Source organism: Metopolophium dirhodum, chromosome 2, assembly GCF_019925205.1.
Source record: "Metopolophium dirhodum isolate CAU chromosome 2, ASM1992520v1, whole genome shotgun sequence".
NCBI classification, from domain to species: Eukaryota; Metazoa; Arthropoda; class Insecta; order Hemiptera; family Aphididae; genus Metopolophium; species Metopolophium dirhodum.
In genome coordinates, this window is record NC_083561.1 from 23,664,034 (window position 1) to 23,672,005 (window position 7,972).

A 7,972-nucleotide genomic window follows, 5' to 3' on the forward strand; every position below is an offset into this window, starting at 1 on the left:
TTCTTGAATAGTATTTCTCTGAATTTAAATATTTTTTTTTTTTAATTTGTAAGTATTGCCATCATAAACATTTTATTATTATTATATCAAAAATTGAAAAATATCTACATAAATTATCATTTATTAGTCGTAAATTTTCCAAGTTTACCTAATTTTAGTCATCGAGGCGCACTCTAGTTGGAGACGTAATAGATATAGTAGTTCCATTTAAAAAAATAATTTACAAACAGATAGCGTAAAATAGCTATTGAAAGTAGGTGAAATGTGCATTAAGTATGTTGATACTACAATACACTTGTTTCTATAAACAATATAATAACTGTATTTTTTACTAAACATCATTCTAATGGATAGTTATTATAATATTTGATTACATATTTTAGATTCTGAGCGGAGCGAGGAAGCTAGTTGTTTTACTAGTAATGTGAGTCTCGTAAATTTACCATGTAAAATTTTACCGGTAAAGTAAAGTTACAAAAAAAATTTACAATTTACATTTTTTTTACCGATTAAATAGTTGAGTGACCACTTTAATTGTATGTTATTGTATTTTTTATTAAGATATTAAGATTATAATACAAATCAGGATTTTTATAAAACGATAATGACAGTTATGTGATACAAATTATTGTGATATGGTGCGTATGTGGTTACCACGATTTATTTTTATTTTATATTTTACTATAATTAATAATTACTAATCGGTATTTTTAATAAAGGGATTAAATACTAATACTTTATTTTATATTTATCTTGCCTTCTTTACTCTAATATTGTAAAATAATTCAACAGGTACACTATAAATTTAATTTTAATAAATATTTACCAAAACATTTTTTTACGAAAAATCCACACCTCTAGGTTTTACAATAGTGTTTATTTTTTTTTTATCCGGTATACAAAATTTCTACCAGGAGCGCTTCGATTTCAACATAATATAGTACCTTATCTTCTAGAAAATTGGATTAAGATAATGCTTTAGAGAGGTTATTTTTCGATTTTCTCAATAGTTATTTAATGCCACTGGAAAAACTACTGACAAATTACGAAAAAGCGCTTAAAATGGGATTTTAATTTCTAACAATTTGTTTATCACCGTTGCAACGAATAAAAAATTATAATATTATAATATTAATTCAACTTAAAGGCTATAATAAATAATAAATATTTAAAAAATCCAGACTGATAAACCGTCGTCTCCGCTTAGAATCGTTTTTCTTATACAATAATATTTTATCATTGAATTCAAGTTTAATACAATCCATTACATGAGTCACTTGTAACCTACTGTACAGCAGAACGATATCCATTTGCCTGCTTTTATTAGGTTGTGTATATTATATAAAAAAAAATAATCTCCTTATTTTATTGTGTATGTTTTTGTTAACGGCATAATATAACTTTATTATGTTTACACTTCAGTCATTAACGTTATTGACGAAATGTCAAAAAATTACTAAAATATTGTAAATAACTGAAGAGAGAACACAGATAATCTGGGCATGCAGTGGACCATGGCAGTTTTTTCACTTCCATCCTCCGGATTTAACTGTTTTTGACATAACCTCCGAATGGTTGTCTCCGTCTTACACGTGTACGACATAGCAAACTTTACGCTCAGGAGATCACGTTTAGCCCCGTTGATTTTAAAATTAGAATGAATTGACCTCTTATAAAATTTAAAGTTAAGAATGTTATCTAGGGTATCTCATCGGCTTTTTGTTATATTTCAGTTTTAAAGTGAACTATGAGTATTTTAAAATTGTAAATTGTTTATACATCTTTTAATGCTCATAGCCTGATTTCAAATTAAAATTTAACAAAAAGCCGATGAGATGCCCTAGATAACATTCTTAACTTTAAATTTTATAAGAGGTCAATTCACTCTAATTTTAAAATTAACGGGGCCAAACGTGATCTGCTGAGCGTAAAATTTGCTATGTCGTACACGTGCAAGACGGAGACAACATGTGCGGGTGCGACGTCCTCTTAATCGTAGTGGTCTCAAACACGTGGTCCGCGCAATGGTTCAACAAATTTGTCATATTTCTTATTATTATTGAATGGTGAAAATATTAGTTTTTATTTAAACATTAATAATTATCAATATAATATCATTTGGCATTAACTATGTTTTATTTGTACATCCTTCGTTAGTAACCAATCCCTAATTACCGATAATATAATTTTTATCAATCGTAACGCACTAAAAAAAAATTGCGTTATATTTTTACTAAATTGGTGTTAAGTATAGGTATAGCGTACTTGGTCTGTGTGCCGTGTGCGTAACTCACACGTTATTTCTTTGCAAATTATAAATTTTACAGACATGAGTATTCTACGACAGCGTTTGTCCGCGAACCTTTGATATATAAATATATGGCCAGCTGGTAACTTGAGTTTGAGACCACTGTGTTAATGCATGCTTTCAGACGCTCGCAAATGCAGCAGCTTTATTTGTGTTTCCTTTTTTCTGTTCAGTGTTCCACGTAGATACTATAATAATATCTTAGTAAATGTAGTCACCGGTAAGGTCACAAAAATCAGTGTATTCACTACACTCTGTCTCTTTTCGCATATATCATATGTACAATAAACGACATACTATATTGTATATACTATATATTTTACAATAACAATTTGTATCACCACTACCATTAAATAATATACTAATGTCTATAATGTAGTATTGTGTGTTGAGTTGGCCTATTGGCCAAAAATAAGGCGCTTTTATACGGTCACTACCTGAAACCGTCCAAAGTGTATGCAAGTTTAGTTGCCTGAACAAAAAAGTACAAGGGGCTAGCAATCTTTTTCGGTAGACAAACTAATACAAGTTAAACAAGAGAAATGAGAATACAAGTTCAACCTATTGGCCTATTACATAGTCTTTTATTAATTTATATCGTATATAATTATTATTGTACACACAGAATAGTTAACTACGATTTGCAAAGTAAATAATTTAGAATATAAAATTATAAATAACAAGTAGATAGCTATGGTAATAACTAATAACTATTAAAATAACATATCGTAACCGTTATTAATTTAATCCGAAATTTTTTTAAATACCGGTCCTGTTGTTAGCGGTAACCAATTACCGGTACTGGATTCAAAATTACAGGTTACCGTTAAGTGATAACCGCTTCCAAAAAATGTCGGTTACCGGTAACCGATTGAATACCAGTTTTCCAAAAAAAATTGTATTACACCTTTGTACCCGTATACTTCATACAATATTCGTGTTGTTGTAGGAATCAAGCTATTTTTAGATTTCTTAGTACAATATACGATGAGGGAGACCGGGACTATCGACTACCGTCATTACTCATTACCAACCAACGATATTTTATGTTATAGGTAGGTACGAAATAGAAATGTAGAATACCAATTTATTATTTTAATTATTATTACGAGAATTGAGACTAGGGAAAAAAACGAAGATATAATAGTATGATTTAAGAATAGTTATAAGAAGTTATTTATATTATACCATTAGTAGCTACGAGCGTATAATCATTTATGTAGCTAAAATAAATTAAACATAATATTATTATAGTTCATACGTAATGGTAGTCAGTATTTATAAATACCGGTAATCGGTTCTTAACCGGTTAAAACATATTACGTTATTATAACGTCTTATGTTAAGCTGAAAAATTGTCACGGTAACCGGTAACCGATAACTGGGAGTACAAATAGGTGTTTATAATAACGGTAACCGAGTATAGGTTCCCCAAAATTCCGGGAAATTACCGGTTTCAAGCCCTGATCGTAAGTACTATATTACTGTTTTTATACCAGTATTTTACATATGTACCAATCGACTGTAGACAAGGGTGGCTGCAAGGGGCCTAGGAGCCACCCTCTCCCAAGCCCATATTTCTAAAACAAAATGTATATTGTTAAAACGAAATTACAAAAAAGACCTAATATACTATCGAAAGATTTATGAAAATTATGAGTAAGCCCTCCCCCACTCACCGTACCTATAGCTCTTACATAATACATTGCCATTTCGTGAAACTGATCTTTTCATGAAAGTCATCCACTTCATAAAGTTGAAAAGACCTGCACAGAGCTTTTTCATATTTTGTAAAAACGAATTTTTCACAAAATTGTCACTTTTTCATGAAATAACCACTTCAAGTCAACATCATGTAAAACTCTGTTTCAGAGTGGATAGACACACAGATTACAAATAGTTTTAATAATGAGATTATTGAGGTCTACGAGAAGAAACTTCAATATACATATTTCACTTAATTGTACCTATTATATTAATTGTCCAGATACTGCAGTTTATTAATTACATTGTATTTAAAAAACGAGTAAGTATGTATTAATTTAAAATAAACATAGTTAAGTTTAAACTCAAATATTATACATCTTAAATAATTTATTTTTAAACATAAAATTAGTTAATTTAATAAAAAAAAAAGAGTTTCTTTTAATAAAACTCAAGTGATTTGTAACAATGAAATGTAATGAAATTAAATAAAACACAATAAAATTATAGGTTGTTATTGGAAATCAAAAAAAAAAAAATTGAGCGTAAATTGACAATAGATTTTTGTCTTTTTAACGCATCTTTTATGAGCGTTTATTCTAACAAACAAAAACTTATGAAAAAACTGAGACTACAACGCTAAATCAATTTTTGAAAAAAAAGATTTTGTTTTTCTTAAAAGAAAAACTGTAAATGCCTGGCATTTTCACCTTTTAGGACAGTAAAAGTGCTTGGATTTTCTTCAACAATAACTTTTCCGATAGGAAAGTGAATCTAGTTGGTATTTTTTTTTTTTTTTGGGGGGGGGGGGGGGAATCAAAAGTCAACATTTCCCAGTAGTTTTCAAAAGTGACGTGAAGAATAAAAGAAAAATTAAGGAAAAAACGGGAATTTTTACGCAAAATCCGTTTTTGAGAAAATCGATTTTGGTTTTTGGTGCAACTCTAACAAAAATTACCATAGGTACATGAAATTTTGACTGAATGTTTATATTAGCATTTTCTTTACACAATACATTTTCCAAATATTTTGACTTATTTTGAGCTGTTTACGGACATTTAGAGTTTCCATTTATTTTAGCATTTTAAAAAAATCTTGAAAATTTAATAGGAGCCTTGGGTTATTGTTTCAAAGACAGATGAAAAAATTAAAAATGCTTAGTCACCGTTTTTATTTATAAGCATTTAAAGTTCAATTCTTGACTAAATACGGAAAAATTACGAGAATTAGCAAATTATTTTGAGTTGGGAATTCATAAAAATTTTTCTTTGTAAATCAAAGATTTGAAAATGTAATACAAGACTATTCATAAGTTTGTCTATTTTAATCAAAAAAAAAAAAATGTCTACAAGAAAGTGAAATTAAATTTTTATGAGCGTTTGAAATTCATATTTTTACAACATTTCGATATTTAATCGATTTTTCATGTAATGATTAGGTATTTTGTTGTAATTAAAAAACGAATGATTTTAGATGCTTGAAAATTTCACTAAATGTTTACATTAGCATTTTCTTTACACCATACAATTTTATAAAATAATTTGACTCTCTTTGAGCTTTTTACGGACATTGTCAGTTTTTAGTTTTTTTTTTCTTTAAATATTAATAAAATTTTATTTTTTGGGTAAAAAAAATCGTGAAAATTTAATACAAGGCTCCTGATATATTGTTACAATTAATAGCAGTTGAAAAATATTAAAAATACATAGGTAGGCACATTTTTTTTTATAAGTATTTAAAGTTCGTATTTTCACAAAATGTTGTCAAATTTAAAATGTTATTATGATTTTGTAGTTAAAAATGTATAAAATGTTCAACTTTGTCACGTAAATAGGTTATATACCTATATAAAATACTTAATTCACAATAATATCATCAAATATACTTAGTTATATTATCATAGGCTGACTGACCGTTTTTGCTCAGAATCGTTTTTCTTATACAATGCTATTATATCATTGAATTCAAATTTAACACCATCCATTACAGTGACCCACTTGTAACCTACTGTACAGCAGAGCGACACCCACTTGCCCACTTTTTTTAGTTTTTATTCTATACATTTTAAGAAAATATTTGGACGAAATTACATATTAAAACCAAGAATAACAGTTGTACTATTATTCATAATAGTGAAATAAATTAGGCACTTTAATCACTTTAATATCATCAAATATTATACTTAGTTATATTATAGACTGATAGACCATCTTCGCTAAGAATCGTTTTTCGTATACAATGATTTTATATCATTCATTCAAATTCAACATCAGCCATTACAGTGATCCACTTGTAACCTACTGTCCATCAGAGTGACGCCCACTTTTTGATTTTTAATACATAAGTATAATTTTTCTTTAAAATATAATATCTGTATAAATTAAATAAGATTTAATACTTTTTAATTACAAACAATTTATGGGTGTAAGTTAATTGTTTAGTATAAAAATATTGAGTGGCACTATAATTGTTGAGTCATCAAAACTTAATAATTTACTTTTACTACCTACCTATATTAATGTAATTGCCCAGCAATAATTCTCCCTCGCTGTTTTGAACCAAATGGCTGTTCATAACGGGTTGTACCTAGTAACTTTATGATATTTCAATACTTGGAAAATTAATCATTTACCATAGTTACAGTCAAAATATTATATACGTGTAATTTTTTCCTGTTGTCACTAGTTTCAATTATAGAACACAATAATCCACTGATTCCACTGCATAGTTCAATATGACAACTAACGGTTTATATATTTATGACCAATATTTTATTAATGACTGTATTTTTAACTACAGTTAGAACGGCGATAAGCCTTATAGATAATTTAAATGTCTACAATTCTACACGTATTATTTCATAGTGTTAAAACTTATAAAACAATATTTTTGGAAAAAATTATTTTGCTACGAAATATTACATTAAAAAAAGGTGGGCATATGGGTACCGCTGTTGTACAGATTATTATTTGTCTATAACATAGTTATATTTAAATTCAATGATGTCGTTAAATATATTTATGCGATTGTTATAATGTTTTTACTCTTTGCAGATAATCCGATAGTGTTGATACTGTTTCCGTCTTACAAATTCACAACATAGCAAAAACTGAACCCCTCAGGCTATAGTAATAGTTAAGACTCCAAATTGATATACAATATAGTTCAGAACATTGTCTGTAAAATATCGTTTTTATTTTTTTTATATCACTTATACAGAAAAAGTTCTTATTGTTTCAAAACCCATTATATTTTGTGTTTTTTAAACTTCAATTACTTTTTTTCTGATTCTGATATCGAAAAAATAAAAACGCTTTCACGCTTAAAGTTCTCCTTTTTATGTGGTGAAAATTTCGTTTCTTAGTTACTACTGTAATCTTTTCGGTTCTTTCACGCGCAAAACAGTTTTTGCTGTCTTACATTTATAAGGCGGAGACAACATATGCGGCTGTAGTGTAATCTTAAAGAAGAAATAAATGTATGTTCAATATATCAACAAAAACTTCTTTGTATAATATTTATCTGGATCAAGTCCATTATCGAATTCAACATTACGAACCATTTTCGTTTTTAATAATATGTTTGTTTACCAGTGGGCGGCCCCCTTTTCAGCCAAAATGTACCCTTCCCTTTTTGACCAGTGTCACTTTTCAGCCAAAACTTATCGTTCCCTATTCGGCCACTGTCCCTTTTCGGCCAACACCTACAGTTATCTTTAAAATGTACAATCATAACAACTGAATTTAACAATTTTCATATTTAATTAAATATAATTGTATCCAAAAATGTGATTTTTTTTTAAACATTATTACCTACAACTGTAAAAAAACTGAAAAAAATAAAACAATTGGCAATAAACTGTTATAACATATTATTATTACAATTGATTATATTCAAAGTTATTCCTTACATTAATCGAATAAAAATTAATATAGTCATATAAATATATAATATACATAT